Source organism: Pseudonaja textilis, chromosome 4 (assembly GCF_049901715.1).
Source record: "Pseudonaja textilis isolate UNSWEBS1 chromosome 4, rPseTex1.2, whole genome shotgun sequence".
In the NCBI taxonomy this organism is placed as follows: Eukaryota; Metazoa; Chordata; class Lepidosauria; order Squamata; family Elapidae; genus Pseudonaja; species Pseudonaja textilis.
Window position 1 is genome coordinate 88,337,569 of NC_141993.1, and position 21,260 is coordinate 88,358,828.

The window sequence follows — 21,260 nt, forward strand, 5'->3', positions numbered from 1 at the left end:
ACATTCCTGGCAGGACCAGACTTCCTGTCTCCAGAGTTTCTCTGGAGTTTTTTTGTTCCCTCCTTGGCTGGTACTTTGCTTGTGTCAAGCCCAAAATTGACATATGTGTAGCGATTTCACTTGCAAACCTGACAGCTTGACTTTCTTAAAGGGGAAGGGTTGTGTTAAGCTTTTTACACTGCTGTTAGGAGGAAATACTCCCCTGTTGGAGTTAGCACTTTGAAGAAATAAGTGAATAATGAAGCAGAGTTGCCAGAATGAAGCTTTTAATGACAAGGAACCAAGATGAGTGATATTCATCAAGGCTTCTTGGCTTGCTAGAAAGATTGACATTCAAATGTGAGTTTACGTACCGTTTCTGAGTTTTGGTCTAAAACTGTTTTTTGGTGAAGTTTAATTCTGTCCTTGGTGACATTTAATCCTGTATTGATGGGATAATTTTCCCTATTCAGCTTTCTTTGGAAGGAAAAATATTAATCTCTGTTCCTGAAAAGAAACTGGGTTGAGAAATCTGGCTAGTTCTGTGTCTATTTGTTCTGGTAATTGGTTTAACAAGAAACAGCTACTGTTGTGATTTAATTATTTCTATTGTATTTGAATTTTTTCCTGCCTCATAGTTTCTTTTTCTATCTGGGGAGGGGGTCTTCCTTCACTGCTTTAGTGGTTCATGGCAGTGTCCTTTTGGGGTGTACTTCCAAGAGGCAGGATGTAAGCTTGGCACTGATTTTTTTTACTGCCTTTCTGGTGGGAATGTGATCTTTCTTTAAACCTGGATGATTTCCTTAGGATATCTTGTGAGGTGAGTGAGACCAGCTGGTGTCTTTAAGTGATGAACACAGCAAAATGGATCTAAGATTGCTTCTCCTGGGTGTGCCCTTTCTGGAGAGCTTAAATGACCTCTCTGCTAAAGAGTTTCACTCTATGAATAAAAGTTGGCTGATAGTTATCATTGCATTTTAATTATTTTAATTCCTCAAGGTGCTCTGGCACCCTGCCTGATTTGTAACTCTGGCTTGCAGGTATCTTTAATTTAATGATTGGTATTTAGGGCAGCTTTTTGCAAGCAAAGAAGCTTTTTGTATTTCTGTACAGGTAATCCTTGACTTATAACAGTTCGTTTAGTGACCATTCAAAGTTACAATGGCGCTGAAAAAAGTGACAAGACAGTTTTTCACACTTATGACTGCTGCAGCATCCCCACAATCACGAGAGGCCAGGTAAGGAGAAACGCCTCTTGATGTGAGTGATGTTGAATTGGCCAAGCTCACCCAATCACATGACCACCAAGCCATGCCCACCATCTAAGCCACACTCACAGAACCAGTTGCTAAAAAATTTGAATCCCACCCCTGCTTTAATGATGGATATAGCCAGACCATCCTATTCATAAACAAAACATCTTCAGCCACAGCTCTCACAGAAGGCCGGGGCTGATGGGATTAAAATCTGCATACCCCACCCAGCAACAATAATTAGAAAACTGAAAGGGCACACTCAAGCCCAGGTCAAAGTACATTTCACAACATGCATCTCAATAACAACGCCCCAAAGAATGTATAAAAGCCTACCTATCTCATTTATTTATTTAGATGATAGATAGATAGATAGATAGATAGATAGATAGATAGATAGATAGATGGATAGATAATAGTTTTATTACTTTATAATGTAGCATACAAAAAGAATACAAAAGCAAATATTAGGAAAATTAGGGAAGGAAAAGGGGAAGTGAATAGTGGCAGAAAGAAAGGGAAGAAGAAGAAACGGCATTGACTTCCGACTCTTTTGCTGCAGTTGAATAAGGCATTAAGATCCATGCTCAACTTTTTACTTTTTCATAATAATCAAAAACTAACCATTTCTGGAAAAAACATATTAATCTTGTTCTAGCACTTAACAATCCTCTCAGCGGCCCTGTCCAAAGTATACTATGGAGTTGATGCAACCCAATCCCACGTGATTTATAGGCAGTAAATTTCACAACCACCTCCCCATTATTTCCAAAGATAATGACTACTTCTTAATAAAATCATAGTTTCCTAATAACTTGCAGAGACTTTCACAACGTTGTCCGTTGCGTAATACAGGATCTCATCCTCTTCTCTGTGGTATCTACAATAACTCTTTTTCTCTGACCGATACCTGAACTGACACTCTCTAAAAACTTGTAACTAGATATTGTGAGAAAAATGCCAGTTAAGCAAAGCAACTACAAGTAGTCCTTGATTTACAATAGTTCAATTGTGGTCGTAAATTGAGGACTACCTGTAATGGATTCCCCCCAGCTTGCTTTCCCACCATCAATCCTCCCACTAAAAATCACTGCCATTGAGAATAACAACCCCCCAATTATTCTCCTTAATGTGATAGAAAGCTCTTTGGGAGTATGAAGATGACTTTAATGACAGATTTAGCTATAAGATCACCCAACTAGAAGATCACAACGATAGATGTTCTCCATGTCTGTGATCTATCAGTGAATTAAATGTTTATGGAGATTCTTAGACATCTAGGTCATGGTTGTCCCAAAGGTGCTGTTAAAAAGGCTTTCTTGGTTTTCAAGGGAAAAAACTAAGAAAGTCCATTGCCTCTGGAACTGTACCTTACGGATATCACTACTGCTCTTAATTTCCAAAAATGGAGTAGCTGTGAGGTCCCAAACTGAAAATAGGATGGAGGGAGAGCTAGGGGACTATTCCTATCTGGAATTGCCAGATGGATTATTATCTGGACTGTTTAGCATTCTTTCAAAAAAATGACTTTAAGCTATTTCAAATATGTGGAGAAGACAATGGCTACTTTACAATCTTGTAGAATGTGTTAATGGTTGGTTTTATTGTATGCGGCCCACTTTGTCACTTTGTATGATTAACATGGTTACTTCCACAGAGTTGGCTGATGTTTTTTGAGTAGTACTCATACTGATACCAGAATTATAAGAACATTCTAATACTTCTATAATCAGGGAGTTATCCTTTTCAGAGATGGAATGGAATGGAACGGAATTGGAACAGAATATAGAGAAAATAAGTGACTAGAATAGAAATAGAGATAGAAATAGAATAGAAAAGAAATATAGAAAATACTTCAATAGAATAGAATGTTGGAATGGAATGGAATGGAATAGAATATAGAAAATAAGTGACATAGAATAGAATGTAATGGAATGGGATGGGATGGGATGGGATGGGATGGGATGGAAAAATACAAATGTTGGAAGAGATGACAATGCAGCATATTGACCTAAAACCAGAAATATTTTTGTTTGGGATTTTGCCTGAACTTTACAGTAAAGGAAATGCATATTTAATTATACATGTATTAACTGCAGTTAGAATTGTATTTGCACAAAACCAGAAAAGTAATGAGATCCCTACAGAGGAGAATGTGATTAGGAAAATATTTGAGTATGCAGAAATGACTAGATTAACACTTGCTATAAAAGAGAAAGAACAAACTGAATATTATATGACATGGGAGCTATTTTATGGATGGTTGGAGAATAAAAACAGAAATGAGAAATAAAGATTGGTGAAATAATACAATGACTATTATATATGATTGTTAAGATGATCATACTCAATATATTTTCATCAGAAGACATGTTAAGAGGGAGAAATGAATAGTATAATGCTGATTATTAATATTGTAAGATTAGAGCATTATTATCAATGTAATGAATAACTTTGATTGTACTTCCGGTTTGCCAGGCTTCGGTGACAGCAGGGATTCGCTTTTCTCCACGATCCCTGCTGTGCTAGCCATCTTGGTGCCTCCGATCCTGACGGATCTGGAGGATAAGGCTGCCCTGTTGGGGTAGCTGAAGATAGGGGGGATCCAGACAGGGGTTGAGGGGTATCGCAGACCCCCTCCCCAGCCAGCAATAACCCCCTTTTCTCAAGGCGGTGGAGCGGTGGTCTTAATGGCCGCCAGGAAGAAGCCAGCAACTGGATTAAGAATGTGCAGGAGGAAGAAGAAGGAAGTTTTAAAATGAAAGTTTTTCTTGGCTGAACCGGGACTTTAAGGACATATCTAATACCTGGAAAATTACTATTCTTTTTGGACGCTACAATGTTCCCAATGGAGGTTTTCAGCGGCGAAGGAAAGTGTTGAAAGGGAAAGTTACTCTCCCTCCCTTATGGAACTAACAAATGGACATGGAAAATCTGCTCTCTAACAGAAGGTAAAAACTTAAAGCCCTTTGTTACAAGTGGGAAGGGAGAGGCTTGGGAAAAAAAATTATTTTAAGACTTTGTTGGAGGAGATGCTTTGAAGATAAAGAGATTAGAAGCTAACTGCAAAAAAGATTTAAAATACAGATTGGGGTTTTTTCCCTAATTGACTTTACCCCAGGAAGAGAAACTGTAAAAGGAAGAAGTTTGTGCTTTGCCTGGACTGTTTGATGACTTTGGGACTTTGGGGGATTGTTTTAAGTTTGGAAATATTTGATTGGCTTAATAACAAGAAGAGGATACAGAAAAAGAAGAAGAAAAAGCTTATAATGGCTCTATCTCTTGATGAACTAAAAAAACAATATCTAAAAATAAGGAAAGAAGACAAGGACGCTATGGGAGAAGCCCTTTGTTTTCTAGATATGGCACTTGCTATGTGTCAGCAAATTAAATGACAGTTGGAAGAAGCGGAGGAAGAAGAAGCCATTTTTAATGAATTAAATAGTGTGATTAAGAAAGGAGAAAGAGAGGAGGGAAAAGGAAGGACTTAAGACATAAAAAAAAATCTATGAAAGAGAAAAATAAGATGCAAAAACAATATAATGCCAGAAAGCAAAAGGAAAGAAGAATGCAACAGAAAGGGGAAGCCAAGAAGGCAGAGGTTTGGAGAGGAGTGGGTAAAAAGTCTAGGTGGGCCAAGAAAGAAAGGGAAAAGGGGGAATAAAGTTACAAAGGTATAAAACAAGATGGGAAAAAGAAAATCTTTTTTAGGGACAAAGGGTAATGTATGATTTTTTTTTAAAAAAAAAGGGGGATTCTGCAAAGTACACATGATAGTATTGTAGCAGTTGTATTTGTATTAAAAATAGAAAATTAGAATTTTATAAGATTTAATAAAAGATTAAAATATTAAGGTACAATGTTAAAATGTTTAATAATGAATGATTTTAAGTTTTAATAAAATATTAAAGGAAATGTTTAAAATATTAGTTTAATTATAGAGTTTAATGGGCTAATGTGTTGATTATTATAAATTTATTATTGTAGTATTTGTTTTTGAAATAGTAGAATGTACTAAGCAGAATCAGATTGGGACTTAGGTTATTTCAAACTTCAATTTAGGGGAATGATAGAAAGGCATCATACTCTGATTAGTGATTTCAGGAGAAATTATCCTTTTTTTATATTGGGAATGAGATAGATGTAAATGGAAAAATGGACAAAAGATATAAAAATATTGTCTTAAAGCAAGATGAAATATATAAAATAGAATTAAGAAGAGGGAAAAGTTGGGAGGAGTTATATAGAAGATATAGAATGGTAAACAAGATAGGTAATGGTATATAAGAAGAGCATGAATTTAATTGAAGTCCATACAAAAAGAGGTAATCTGGGGCCAAGTTACTTTCTAAAAGGAAGTTTTATGTTTTTTGTGTTTTATGTGTGTGTGTTTAATTGAGAATTAATAAAATCTCAGAGGAAGGCCAGATGAGAACAATTGTAAACAAGCCAGAGGAAAATATAAATGTGATGATTGAATAGCAGATAAATTAGAAAAGAAATGTGATTGAATAAGAGTAAAGAGAAATAATGTGAAATTTGTTAAAGGGAATTTACGTGTCTACATGGAAAGGGGATAAATTAGAAGTATGTGATATAAAATAATGTGTTACCTGCCTTGTAAAGATTTATAATGGAAAGAGGTTTTATGTTTTTAATGTCTAATGATGTTTTGGTTTGTTTGTTTTTAAAATCAATAAAATTTGCTTAAAAAAAATAACTTTGATTGTAAGTGCACAGATATTTGTATCCAGACAACACACTGTTTAATGGAAAACGATATGTTCAAGTTGAAAAATAAATTTAAAAAATTACAAAAAAAAGAACAGAATATAGAAAATAATTAAATAGTATAAAATAGAATGTCAAGAAGAAGAAAAAGAGGCGCAAAAAGAAAAAGGAAAGAAAAAAAGTAAGAAAAATGGAAAAAGAGTAAGAAGGACTTCTAAACTTTCTTTGGTACAAATATAAATAGAAAAAAGCACCAAGTTCTTATTCAAAGTCCCAAAGGTGCTTTTTCATGAGAAAAATGGACTTTCTGGTTTTTCTTTGAAGACGTTTCACTTCTCATCCAAGAAGTTTCTTCAGCTCCTGAATGTCTTCAAAGAAAAACCAGAAAGTCCAGTTACCTCTTGTAAAAGCACCTTTGGGATCACCATGACTTGAATGATAGAGAATCTCCATAGACGTTCTTATTCAAGGGTTAGCATTTGCCTGCAAATATTTAAAAATTTATTTGGGGAATTACATGCTTATGTTTCTATGGATCCCCTCTAACCCTAATATTTTATCTGCTCAACTCCTGACTAAATGACTTCTCATTAGCAAAAGTAAACTATCTAATAAAGTCCCTGAAATAAGATCCAGGACTTGCATTAAATCCAAATAGCTAGTGGTTAGTAAAATCCTAATGTTGAAGTTCGATATTGAGTTGAATTCAACCCTACCTTCACACGAGAACAAGCATTAAAGTTTCTCAAACCAATGGGGTGCTGACTCTCTACCTGAAGATATCCAAGGAAGGACAGTCTGCTAGCTCTCTGGGTAACATGTTTTACTCTTTACTGTTAGAAAGTCTTTTTAGCATTAAATTGGAACCCTGTTTTCTGTGACTAGATTCTATTATTTTTATTAGGTTTTGTTGCACTGTCAGCCATATGCTCCAACTGGATTTGGCATTTTTGTCCACCTACCGAGTCCTTCCCAAGAACCCAGAATAGGCAGATGTTGATAGTTTGTGGTGCTTGATGTTAATGTAATAAAAAATAAGATTAATTTATCTAATCTAAAATAAGATAAACAGAAAGAGAAAGTAAGGAGCTAAGGCTACAGGTGGCTACATTCATGCTATTATGATAAGTGAACTTGTCTTCTGCTCCATATTAAAATTTATAGTTTCTGGTCTCTCAGAACCCCCTGAATGTTAATCCAAATATCCCTTTATCATTCCTCAAAGTGATTTAGTTGTATGTTTTTTCATCTACCTCAGTCATGATTACAGGGATGAGGCAAACCACCACCACGAGTGCTATTTCATCTAATAATAAGATAAGGTCACATTTCCACAGCATAGTCATTTCAGCAGGATGAACTAGTATTTAAATTCCATTGTGGTTATCAGAGCCACCTCTAAAACTAATATTCCATACTTTCTCACACTGATGATGAATAGATGTCCACCTGCTACCAAAAAAAAAAAGGCAATAACTACATCAAACATGCTTTACACATGTTAGGAATTGCTGGCTTCAGCAAATTGAGTTGTCTTATCTCTCTTCTTATCTTTCTATGAAACTGGCAGAAGATATGGGGGGAGGGGGGAGGGGGAGGGGGAGGAAGAGGGGGGGAGTAATAGTAGTAGGGGGAGTAGGACTTCCATTTTAGAATATAAAATCCATTTTTTCTTTTGTTGAGCAAAAAGTGCAGTTAACAGCCAACAAAAACCAGGAGGGAGAAACTTCAAAAAAGCTTTGTCTTCATCAGAAGATTACACTTCTTTTTTTTCCCAAGAATTTTTTTATTTCGATCTACATATAATAACAATACATTAACAGCGTGGTATCAATATATCATACATCTCTCATTGCATATATTCATACTAATTCATACTTCTTCAATATTTATTTTCAACCTTACTCTCTCCAAATGCCTACCACCATATCAATTAAACATACCTAATAATTCCATTATTCAATTTTCTCCCTGTTTTCATTTTATTTTTTTAAGTAAAAAATTCTCATTTGGCAAGCAGTATGGTTCCAGGTTTCACGTTTCAATACAAACATGACTATAGTTACCTATTCATTTTATTTGTTTAATTTCATATTGTGTCATCCTTGTCATTATTAAATATTAAGCTTATCTTATCCAATCCCAATTCATGTTCTCATATCTTATTTTACAATATTATCCAAAATTCTCATCTCAATTCCATGTTCATTTATTCAATTCCAAATCCTGATATATCTCCTTCAATTTTTTCTAGTATATTCTCATATCTTATTTTACAATATCATCTATAATTCTCATCTCCTTTCTATTGTCATTTCTCATATTATTTTTCTGTCACATTTGTCATTTTATCAGTCCTTATCTGTGAATATAATTGTCCCCTCTAGTTAGTAATTTGAGCTAACCACCTTCATTCTTCTTTAATATCAATCTCCCTATCTAGTATAAAACACATATATATATGTTGTGACTCAGGGATTGGAATCTGCTCCTTTGGCAGATGTGAGCTCGAGCGAAGACGATTTGGCAGTGAAATTTGAGCCTGCATTGCTGAGTGATTCTGAGGGCAGCCAGGATGAGGAAGTGGACTTAGTTATGAGATTCATTGGAGGTGAATTCCCCCGAATCTCCCTCTCTGATTATACAGCAGCCGGGAACAGATAATCAGGAAAACGTGCGATAGGTTTCAAGTGCGGAGGAGGAGGGGTTTGAGGGATCTTGGCTTGACGTGAGAAATAGATGGAGATTGAGACGTCAATCTCAATTGGGAAAGAAGTGTCAAGCCAGTGATTAATGAGACTGACATGTCCCCTTTAAGGGATAAAAGGAAACGGATTGGCTTGAGAAATTTGCCAGAAGCAAAGTGTCTTGTTAGAGCGAAAGTCTTGTGAAGATTCTCTGAGGCATTGTGATTTATAGGCACTTCAGGTTTGCCAAATAGATATCGGATTTACTGCTGAGGGCTGGAAAAACTTCAGCAGTTATCTTGGTTGGGGTTTGTTTCTGGTTGCTTATATTTTTGGAACTTCAGAATTGTGATTGCTCACCTGTGGTTACAGGTGAGGCATAACATATATATATATATATATATATATATATATATATATATATATATATATATATATATATATGTTGCTACAACATTGCTACAACTTTAAAAACACAACTGTAATGATGTGGGAAAATACCCAAACAAAGCTGAATACCATACATGTAAGTACCCACGAAAACTTAAGAAAACAAATATTAGACCTCTATGGGGAGGAAATAAACAGCCAGACCAAAACCTATGAGAAGCTGGAAGTTAAAAGAGCAGGAAAACTATGTGACCTCAAATTCCTACACAGCTGCAGAGACAACAATGCAACACCAACCTGCTTCAAATTAACATTTCATCACAGCACAGCAGCTACTAAACGTATCCTGAAAAGAACTGAAATGGCTCTACTCAGGAATGAGCTCCACAGAAAGAGATTCCAATTGGATCAGTTAAACAAAGATTTGCTAGCACTACACCTGGAATTGAGCAACAAAATCCACCCTCTACTTTGGGACAAGATAAAACAACTTATAACTTGGAGAGCTGAAATTGAAACCACTTACAAAAATGACAAACTGACAAACTCTTGAAGAAACTAAACAAACTAGAACATGACGAGAAAGCCCCCAACAACTCACAACAACACCTAAAACAATTAGTATATAACGTTTCCAACAGAGAACTCACCAAAACAGATACAGATGTCCTAACCAAAGGATTCAATTATGCTATAGCACCCCAAAAAATCCCCACAGAATCCATCATATGTGCAGTAGAATCCAGCCTAACTAAATTAAATACAGATGAAGCTGATAGAATAAGACACCAAGTTACTAACATCCTATGCACAAGCATAATCTTTGAAAAATCTTTCAGGACCAGCTCCTTGTCAAACCTATGGTCACTGGCCATGGTCATCCCCATCTTCAAAAAGGGAGAGCCCAGCCTAGTTGAAAATTACAGACCAATCTCTTTATGCTGCGTTACCTGTAAAGTCATGGAATCAAATATTAACCAATCCATCATCCTCCACTTAGAAACAAACAACCTACTCTCTAATAAACAATTTGGTTTCAGGAAAAAACTATCCTGCAATGTGCAACTCTTACACTGCAAAAACATATGGACTATACAATTCGATCAGGGCAAAACAATAGACGCAATCTACATAGTCTTCTGTAAAGCCTTTGATTCAGTGCTACATGACAAACTACTCCTAAAACTAAAATCTTACGGTATCTTTGGACACCTGCATAACTGGATAGAAGCATTCCTGTCAAACAGAAAACAAATGGTCAAAATTGAGAGCGTCCTGTCAAATTTTGTACCTGTCAACAGTGGTGTCCCCCAAGGCAGTGTTCTAGGACCAACTCTTTTCATACCCTATATAAATGACCTCTGTGATCATATCAAGAGCAACTGCATTCTCTATAAGCTATTCAACACCACCGACAATACTGCTACCCTTCAAAAAAACTTTGACTATGTATCAGAATGGTCAAACAAATGGCAACTTCAAATCTCAACAAATAAATGCTCTGTTCTACATATTGGCACAAAAAATCAGAAAATAAAATACAGGCGGAATAGTCAAGACCTTGTTGATGATCCAAACTCTGTCAAGGATCTTGGAGTACTCATCTCTAATGATCTAAGTGCAAGAGCCCACTGTAACTACATAGCCCAAAAGGCGTTAAGTGATGTTAATCTAATCTTATGTAGCTTCTTCTCTGGTAATATTACACTAATAACTAGAGCATACAAAGCATTTGCTAGACCAATACTCGAATACAGCTCATCAGTCTGGAACCCACATTACATATCTGATATTAACACAGTTGAGAAAGTCCAGAAATATTTTACAAGAGTTCTCCACTCCTCTACTCATTGCAGAATACCTTATGCCACCAGACTTGAAATTCTAGACCTAGAAAACCTAGAACTACTCTGCCTTCAGTCCGATCTAAATATAGTATATAAAATCATACATTGCTATGTCCTACCTGTCAATGAATACTTCACCTTCAACCATAACAATACAAGAGCAAACAATTGATACAACTTCAAGGTTAATTGCACCAAACTTGACTGCAGGAAATACAACTTCAGCAACAGAGTGGTCAATGTCTGGAACACCCTACCTGACTCTGTGGTTTATTCCCCAAATCCTCAAAACTTTAACCTTAAACTGTCTGCTATTGACCTCACCCCTTTCCTAAGAGGTCTGTAGGGGGCGTGCATAAGCACACCAATGTGCCGACTGTCTCTGTCCTATTGTTTCTTTTATTTTTCTTATATGTATCCATGTATTCATAACTATGTTTTTACTTATACCTATTATCTTGTAAGCAATTGACAAATAATAAAAATAAAAATAAATTAGGATTATTTTTATTGGCCAAGTGTGATTGGAATTTGTCTTGGTGCAAATGCAAGAAGAAGAAGATAAAGAGGAAGAGGAGGAAGAGGAAGAAGAAGAGGAAGAAGAAGAAGAAGAGGAAGAAGAAGAGGGGGAAGGGGAGGGGGAGGGGGAGGGGAATGGAATGGAATGGAATAGAATAGAATAGAATAGAATAGAATAGAATAGAATAGAATAGAATAGAATAGAATAGAATAGAATAGAATAGAATAGAATTCTTTATTAGCCAAGTGTGATTGGACACGCAAGGAATTTGTCTTGGTACAAATGTTCTCAGTGTACATAAAAGAAAAGATACATTAGTCAAGAGTCAAGAATCATCAGATACAACACTTAATGATAGTCATGGGGTACAATAAGCAATCAAATCATATCAAGAAACAGTCAATATAGATCGTAAGGATACAAGCAACAAAGTTACAGTCCTACAGTTACAAGTGGGAGGGGATGGGTGATAAGGAGTGATGAAAAGATTAATAGTAATAGTAGTTTAACCCTATCTCCTCAGTTAAGAAATTGACAAAGAACACATCAATTTACGCTTGTAATTCTGTAGACTGTTTTCTTGCACCAAATACAGCATGATTCTCTTCTTCATGCTTTTTTTGCATAATGTTTTTTTATTTTATAACATATAAAAATTCCATTTTTGGTTAAATAGTGTGTTTGTCTGGGTACAAATAGTTTTAGCAAATAATCATCAAAGTGTTTACAACAATATTCATTACATTGATATTCATGCTAACATAAAGATCATATTAATAATACTGATATATGCTTATTCATTTTTACAAACCTTGTTTTCATTGTTCCTTTCTTATATGTCCATGTTTCTAACTTCTGTTCTTGTTAGCTAACCACTGATAAAATAAGTCCCAAGTCAAAAAGTATTCAATTTCTTCCTTTTCCTTAATTGTAAGTGTTAATCTATCCATTCCTGCACATTCTAATATTTTTTTAAATCACACTTTCCATCTGTAGGGATCTCTTCATTTTTCCGTTGTTGTGCAAATACAATTCTGGCTGCAGTCAATACATGTAAAATCAAATGTGTATTCCTCTTGTTATACTTATCTGGCAACAGGCCCAACAAAAAAAAATTCTTCTTGAATGAATGAAATGTTGAAGTCCATATTTTTGAACTGGTATTCAACATCACATTTATATCTTTCATAAATGTTTTTTTCCTCTCCAAAGTTATCCTAATGTATGCTGTGACTTGGAACCAAGAAGGCCCCATAAGGAAACAAGATCAAATCATGAGTCAGGACCCTCAACTTTCTTACAACATCCAACTGCCAGCTAAACCGTTCGTCAGAAACCAACAAAGCAAAATGCAATTGCGTTTCCTCATGGGACCCAAAATAACAGGAATGGAGAGAAAAATGTGCTTGCTGGAGAATTCCTAGAACCAAAGTCCACCCATCTTGAAATTGCTGAAGTTGAGAAACATAGCTCTCGATGCGGTGGAACTGCAGCTGTCAGAATTCCTAGCTAACATGAACCGCTGATTCAGAATTCTGCAAATTGCAATCTCAGCATATGGAAAATTAATCCTCAGCAATAACACTTAGACTTATATACTGTTTCACATTGCTTTAGAGATCTACTTAAGCGGTTTACAAAGCCAGCCTCTTGACCCCCAACAATCTGGGTCCTCTTTTTATTGATCTCGGAAGGATGGAAGGCTGAGTCAACCTTGAGCCTGGTGGGATTTGAACTGGCAGTAGGCAGAGTTTGCCTGCAATACTCCATTCTAACCACTGCACCACCAGGCTTGTTTCTTCTTCCCTCCCTCCCCTCTTCTCCCCTTTCCTCTTCTTCTTTCCTTCCTCCCTCCCTTCCTTAGCAGTTAGCATTAACACTTAGACTTATATACCACTTCACAGTGCTTTACAGCCCTCTCTGAGCAGTTTACAGTGTCAGCATCTTCCCCCCACCACCACCACCACCAATCTGCCCCCTCATTTTACCAACCTCGGAAGGATGGAAGGCTGAGTCAACCTTGAGCCAGTGAGACTCAATACTGCATTCTAACCACTGCACCACCACGGCTGGAGAAGGTGGAGATAGACTTCGAGGGTGATTTATCAAGGCCATCCTTCCATCCATATAGCTCAGGGGTGGGATTCTACCGGTTCAGACCAGTTCAGGCAAACCAGATATTAAATCTGCATCTGGTTTACCGAACCGGTATTTGAACCAACCAGCTGGCTCCAGCCACCCTGCTCCTCCCAGGAGTCTCCACACAGCCCATTTTTGATACAGGTAAGTGCAGGGCCTGCACAGAGGCTCTGGGAGGGGGAAAACGGGCCTTCCGAAAGTACTGGAAGTCTGAAAACAGGCCTGTTTCCAGCTTTTGGAGGGCCTCCAGAGCCCAGGGAGGCTGTTTTTGCCCTCCCAGGGGTCCAAGGGAAGCCTCTGGACCCTTTGAGAAGGTGAAAAATGCCCCTCATGGAAGTTCGGGTATGCCATGCCCACCATGGCCATGCCCACCCAGCAACTGGGCAGTGAACCAGTTGCTGGGATTTTTGAATCCCACCCCTGATATAGCTCCACTCCAAAACTTTTGAGACCTTTGGTCTTGCAGGAAAACTACCATCCGCTTGCCCTGTTAGTCTTAAGTAAACCCATTCTTTATGCAAGGAAAAACTTGATGGGCCAGTCCTGACATTAATAACACCGCTTATAAAAAGCAATACATTCAAGCATCCCTAGGGGAGGAGAGGGACAAAGAACATCTAACTTCCTAATACACTACTGTTGTCAGCTCAGAAAGAGGCCTCATTTCCCTACATTTTCACATTAAGAAAAATATGCAATTCAGAGGTGGAGAACCTGTTTTGCATCTATCTTTGATATTTGTAGAGAAAGCGAAGTCCCATTATTCGAAATGCTGGCGTGGCATTGGCAGCAAACAGACCAGCCTCTCCATGTTGGGTAACCTTGGATCAATGGTCGTATAAATCTCAACATTGACTACCAATGATCAGGCTGATTAAGAATAAAGAGCAACTTCTTACAACTGGTATTCAGTGGTATTGCCAGCGAATGTCTTTCACAAGACCCAGGCCACAGTCATGCCCCACTGAAGGTTTTCTTATGCCATGTCGTCATGGCAACATTTGTCTTGAATCCAATGCACAATTTAAGCAGCTTAAAGTTATGTTTGGCTGTTCTGGTTTTAAGGGCTTTCTCCTGTACTAGATTGCTTATGTTGCAGATATAATCTAGCATGCTTCCTGACTGATGTAGGGTCTGGCACAGAACAAGGTGGACTGTTTGCTGAAAATAGAATAGAATTCTTTATTGGCCAAGTGTGATTGGACACACAAGGAATTTGTCTTGCTGCAAATGCTTTTAGTGTACATAAAAGAAAAGAGACATTCATCAAGAGTCAAGAATCTTAAGGTACAACACTTAATAATAGTCATAGCGTACAAGAAATAATCAAATCATACTAGGAAACAGTCGATATAGATCGTAAGGATACAAGCAACAAAGTTACAGTCTCACAGTCACAAGTGGAAGGGGATGGGTGATAAAGAGTGATGAGAAGATTAATAGAAGAGTAATGCAGACTTTGTAAATAGTTGGACAGTGTTGAGGGAATTATTTGTTTAGCAGAGTGATGGTGTTCGGGGAAAAACTGTCCTTGTGTCTAGTTGTTCAGGTATGCAGTGCTCTATAGCGTCGTTTTGAGGTTAGGAGTTGAACAGTTTATGTCCAGGATGTGAGGGGTCTGTACATATTTTCACAGCCCTCTTTTTGACTCATGCAGTATACAGGTCCTTGATTGAAGGCAGGTTGGTGTTAATTTTGTTTATTTATTATTTATTTATTTTGATTTGTCAATCGCTTACAAGATAATAGGTATAAGTATATACATAGTTATGAATACATGAAATGGGTACGTATAAGAAAAATAGAAACAATAGGACAGGGACAGTAGGCACATTGGTGCGCTTATGCACACCCCCTACAGACCTCTTAGGAAAGGGATGAAGTCAATAGTAGACAGTCTAAGGTTAAAGTTTTGGGGGTTTGGGGAAGAAACCACAGAGTCAGGTAGAGTATTCCAGACATTGACCATTGTGTTGCTGAAGTTGTATCTCTGACTGCTTGATGATTGGAAGATGACAAAATTAAGATGTCATCAAGATAATACTGGAGTCGTACTGGGATATCACGGAGATGAGCAACTATAGCTGCGAGAACCTTCGTGAAAGTCCTGGGGGCAGAAGCTAGTCCGAAAGGAAGGGCCACATATTCAAAATGGTGGTTGTTATAACAGAATCTCAGAAATTTATAGTGGAAAGGCCAAATAGCAATATGTAGGTACGCCTCCGTCAGATCTATAGACGTAAGGACATCACCTTTTCTGATGCCAAGTAAGATAGATTACAGGGTGTGCATTTTAAAGTTGCGATATACTAAGAAATGGTTGAGACGTTTCAGACCTAATATTGCTCTCCCCCACCCCAAATTTTTGGGAACAACAAAAAGATGTGAATAAAAACCCCATCCTCGTTGGTCGGTGGCTACTGGTTGGATGGCTCATATGTCCAGTAGATGTTGGATACGTGAGATTACATTTAACCGGATCTCTGGAGAGAGGGCATGACATGAAAAAATCTGGGGGAGTGGATTGAAACTCCAGCGCAAGGCCAAATCTGATCATGTCTCTGACCCAGGAATCAGAGGTTGAGGAGTCCCATTGGTCCGTGAATAATTTAAGGCGTCTGCCAATGGGAGTTGGGTCCAGGGAGTTATCTTGATGCCAAAAAGACCTGTTTCCTGCTCCTTGAAAGGATCTCTTGGATTGACCACCCCTTCTGCTCCTATCCCCGAAGTTGGACCTGTCTGGCTGCTGCCCTGGTCTGAATGAGGGTCTCTGGTATCTGGGTGAAAAGGGTCCCTGGTAAAAGGGCCGAAAGGATCCCCTCTGAAAGGACTGAGGGTTTCTAGAATCTGACTTCCGAAAAAGGGAAGGTAGAATTTTCTTGTTTCGGGTTTCAATTAGTTGCGGATCAAGGAAAGGGCCAAACAGTCTGTCTTCCACAATAGGAGATGAAGCCAGCTTGCATTTGTGTTTAAAGTCCGCTTGCCAATGTTTTAACCATAGTAAGCATTGCGCTGTGACATGTGAAGTTATGGCCCTGGCTGAAAACTTGACCGCATGATAAGTTGCGTCAGCTGAGAATTCAGTGGCTGCTATAAGTTTAGCAATATCTTGGTGCGCTCTAATGTTGGAATTAGGGACTTGTTCCTATAAGAAGCGGAGCCACCTGAGAGAAGAACGGGTAAAGGGGGCAGCGGCCGTGGCTGCTCTGATGGCCCACGTGTCAGACTGATGGGCCCTGCTTAGGGCTAGCTCGGCCCATTTTTCCTCCAGCTTTAATGCCTCCAGCGCTTCACTGGGAATGGAGGACGACGCTAATCTCACTATAGGTTCATCTAACTCGGGAGTATTCAACAATTTTGAGAAATCAGGGGCCAAATTGAAATATTTCCTGTCATATCCAGTGGGGGCCGGGTACACCGCTGCAGACGCCCACTGTTTCTGTACCAGGTCTGAAAACATGAGAGGAACTGGGATCACCTCTGCCTTGACTGCTGGTTGGTTGAAAATTAGATCTTCTGGTCCCTCTTCTGAAGGAGATGGAGTGGTAGAAGGGGTAAACTTGTTCAGGCACGCAACGTTTTTTTTTTGCCTTAAACAAGAGAGATCTGAAAAGTTGTGGGCGGAATAAGCCTGTAAGTACAGGTTGATCGGAACAAGGCCCTCATCCTCAAACATCCCCCTTTCTAAGGGATCTGCTTCTGACAGGGGCTCGCTGTCATGTATTGATCCTGATTCAATCTGTTCCATTTGATCAATTTGATCCACTTCTTCCTCCTCCTCCTCAGTCAGCCCTTGGAGGGGCACTTCCCCTTGGAAATGTACCTGGGTATAGTGTTGCTCTGACCTGGTCAATGACCTCAGCAATTGGGAATTATAATCAGCGGTTACAGGATGTTCCCTGGTCAGAACTGCGTGTTCAAGACCTGCTGCGATTCCTTGGCGGATTGCCAGCTCCATCCAGGCCTTCATCCTCTCTGGAACTTCCTTTGGAAGAATGTCGTCCTGACGAAGACCGGCAGCCGTTGGAGTGAATGTAGCTTCGGGAGCCCTTCGTGTGGTCAGTGTTCCAGATAACTGGGCCTGTTGGCTTTGGGGAGCCAAGCTGCACCTGGATGAGAGGGAGAGATCTAGGGGAGGAGGAGGGTGGAAAGAGGTAGACGGACCTGGACTGGAGGAGGGAAAGTCCTGTGAGACCCTGTGCGCCTCCCGTGTGCACTTATCTGCTTTTCTAATGCTTTATGGTGCCTGTTGGCATCCCTTTCTGAAGCTTTAGAATTCCCTTTGGCCTGCTTAGGTTTGTGCTGAGATTTGGCTTTGACCTTCAAGGATGAGGTCTGAGACCTGCTACCGCCTGTCATTATAGTATTATAGGAATTAAGTATTAAGTATAGTATTAAGGAATTATAGTGTGCTTGTTATTCAACGCAAAGCGGTTGGCACACCTAGGGGCCTGATCTCAGGACAGACTGGTTGCCCTGATGTTTTTATTCCCTTTTCTCTCTTTTTTTAATACCTATCTATAATGAGTCGTATCTCAGTAATATTTTATTGATATTAAAATATTATACCAAATAGATTATATTATTATTAATAATATGTATATGAATATCAATTAAATAACACGAGGCTAAATGTTGAAAAACTAAACAGCCAAATTGAGAATGCCTAAAGGCCCAAATTGATAAAGGTAGAGGCCTTCAACAGCTTCCCTAAACAGGTGGACACGGCCTAAGTGCTCACTGTTGTGCCGCTGGGTTGATTGGGCTGTGAGGGTTAAGCCAACAATTTAAATGTACCAATAGCCTCGAATGTAGAAAAAATCAAGACGAGGGTATAATGATCCCAAGTGTTCCTAAGACAAACCTCTGCTTGGGACAGAAAGTACCTCACACAGCATGAAATGAAATACAGTCAGCATGGCCACGAGATCTTTGTAAGAAAAAATGGCCTCTGGCCATTAACCTTTTGGCGTGCTCCCCAGCAGCAAACTCCCGCCGTGTGAAGGAGTAGCCTCCGAGGGATCTTCCTATAAGGCTAATCGTCGGGGAAGGGTGGAAGGCACTAAGCATTTGAATCTTCCACCCCCAGGCGGCATTTAGAGGAGGGAAAGAAAGCGATATGACTCCATTGCGAGCAAAAAGCTCACACTGCTGTTCAGATGAAAACTCTGCAGCTATCTGTCGGAATGGCAGGGGTAGAAAGCTGTTGTGTTGTGGGGAGGGGGCACAGAGCAGCGCCGAAGCCTCCCTCCACTTTGGGGTGTGAATCAGCGCTCCCCTGTAATGCGAGCGATCTCCGACTGCCTGATGTTAAAGAGCCAATGTCAAGAGATCGTAATGCGATTAGAAGGCTAGAGTTCTAAAGACAAGCTGATCAATTTTCAAACCTGCTAGTAAAGAAATGAATTTTCCTGTTTCGGCCAAGGAAGAATCACAAGCACTGCCTATCCCTCATGAGGCTGAGCCAAAACTGGGGAACACTGGGGAGGAGTCCTGTGGAGGAGGAGCGTTCCAGAAATTAAGCCCAGCCTAGACGTGCAGAAACTGAAGCACCTCCCACTACTGGATGCTCTGAACAGCTGATAGGAGATTCCTCAAAAGAACATTATTGGATGCATTGTATCCACACAGCTGGTGAAAGCCAGTCCCACCATTTTTACCTAATTAAAACAGTAAAAACTCCTGCCAGGTGTCACTGGTCACATTGCCCAATGAAGATGGATAGCAGGTTCCTCTCATCGTTCAACAGGCACCTGTTTCAGTGACGTTGGTTCCCACAGGAAAACTTTTTGTTTTGACCATGGCTGGCTATCTATTTCCCCCCTCTCTTCCCTCTCTTCGGCATCATGGCAACTATGAGGCAGTACAAGATGGCTCGAAGTTCAGAAGTCTTAAAGTTGCCAAGTTTGGGGACTCCCACTCTATACTATTCCAGACAGATGGTTGTGCAACCTCTTCTTAAAAACCTCAAGTGATGAAGTACCCACAATTTCTGAAGGCAGGCCCTTCTAGTGGTTAATTGCTCTCAATGTCAGGAAATTTCTTAGTTCTAGGTTGCTTCTTCCCTTATTTTCCATCCGTTGCTTGTCTTGCCTTCTGGTGCTTTGAAAAATAGGTTGACCGCCTCTTCTTTGTGGCAACCCCCGCAAATATTGGAAGACAGCTATCACGTCCCTCCCAGTCCTTCTCTTCATTATAGTAGACAAACCCAATTCTAGAAACTGTTCTTTGTACGTTTTTAGTCTCCATTCCCCAAATCACCTGTTGCCCTTCTCTGCCCTCTTTCTATTCCAGTGGTTCCCAACCTTTTTTTCGCCCTGCACCCCTAAAGAAATTTCACTCGAACCTCGCACCCCCTGAAATTTAGACTTTAGGAACTACTGAACGTGTTAAAAATATATGGTAGGATTGAATCTTTTCAGCTATGTATGTGATGGCCACTAAATAATGATACTTAACTCTAAAATGAAAACAAAGCTAATCCATTGCATAATAAATAAAAATGCCAACATATAGCCAATATCCTATTATTTACCTGGACTTTTCTCGCACCCCCCGGAATATCGTCTCGCACCCCCAGGGGGTTCGAGCACCCCAGGCTGGGAACCCCTGTTCTAGAATCTCAACATCTTTTTTTATATGGTGGCAACCAGAACTGCACGCAATATTCCAAGTGTGATCTTACCAAAGCATTGTAAGATCACACTTGGAATACTGCATCTAGTTTTGGATGTCCTCAAACTTATGACTGTTGCAGCACCCCATCATATCCAACCCGTCTCAGCTGACCTTTCTCTCAATTCTCCCTGGCAGGATTGTGCCCTGCAATGCTGGGATGGTCGCAGCTGGATTTTCATACTGTGGCAGCTGTAGTGCAGGACTTGAGGAAGACCTTGATGGAAGACCCTGGAGGAAGTAGACATTCAGGGCAGACTGGAGGCCCTGGGCCTCTGCTTCAATCCTAGCACTGCCACCATTGCCAAGGAATACCACTGGGCACAGCAGCCAAAAGAGCAGAGATAGGTGAAAGGAGTTGAAGAGGAGACAGTTCCTTACCTCGGGATAACCAAGGCAAAGGACTTGAAGGAGCTAAGCTGAAAATAACAATAGCACTTAGACTTATAGCGCTTCATAGTGCTTTACAGTCCACAGTGGTTTACAACATCAGCCTCTTGCCCCCAACAATTTTGGGTCCTCATTTTACCCACCTCGGAAGGATGGAAGGCTGAGTCAACCTTGAGCCGCTCAGAATCGAACTCCTGGAGAGAGCAATGAGTTAAATGTGCAGTACTGCATTTTAACCACTGTGCCACCATGGAAAATGACTTGGACTGGGAGGGTTGCTTGCCTAACAACTATGTAGCATTTGTCCCAAAGGTGCTTTTTCAAGAGGCAACTGGACTTTTTGGTTTTTCTTTGAAAACATTTCACTTCTCATCCAAGAAATTTCTTCAGCTCCTGAACGTCTTCAAAGAAAAACATAGAAAGTCCAGTTGCCTTTGGGACAACCATGACCTGGATGTCTGAGAATCTCCATAGACACAAAGCGTTTGCTTAACTACTACAACAGGAACCGCCCAAACTGATAACCCTAAGCAGGGAGATTACGTGATGTTTCACAACTGCCTTCCTTAAGGGACAAAATTGCCAGCCCTGATTGTGTCCAAAGATAGGACTACCTACCTGTACTTGCTCACTAGAGCAGGTCTCCAGC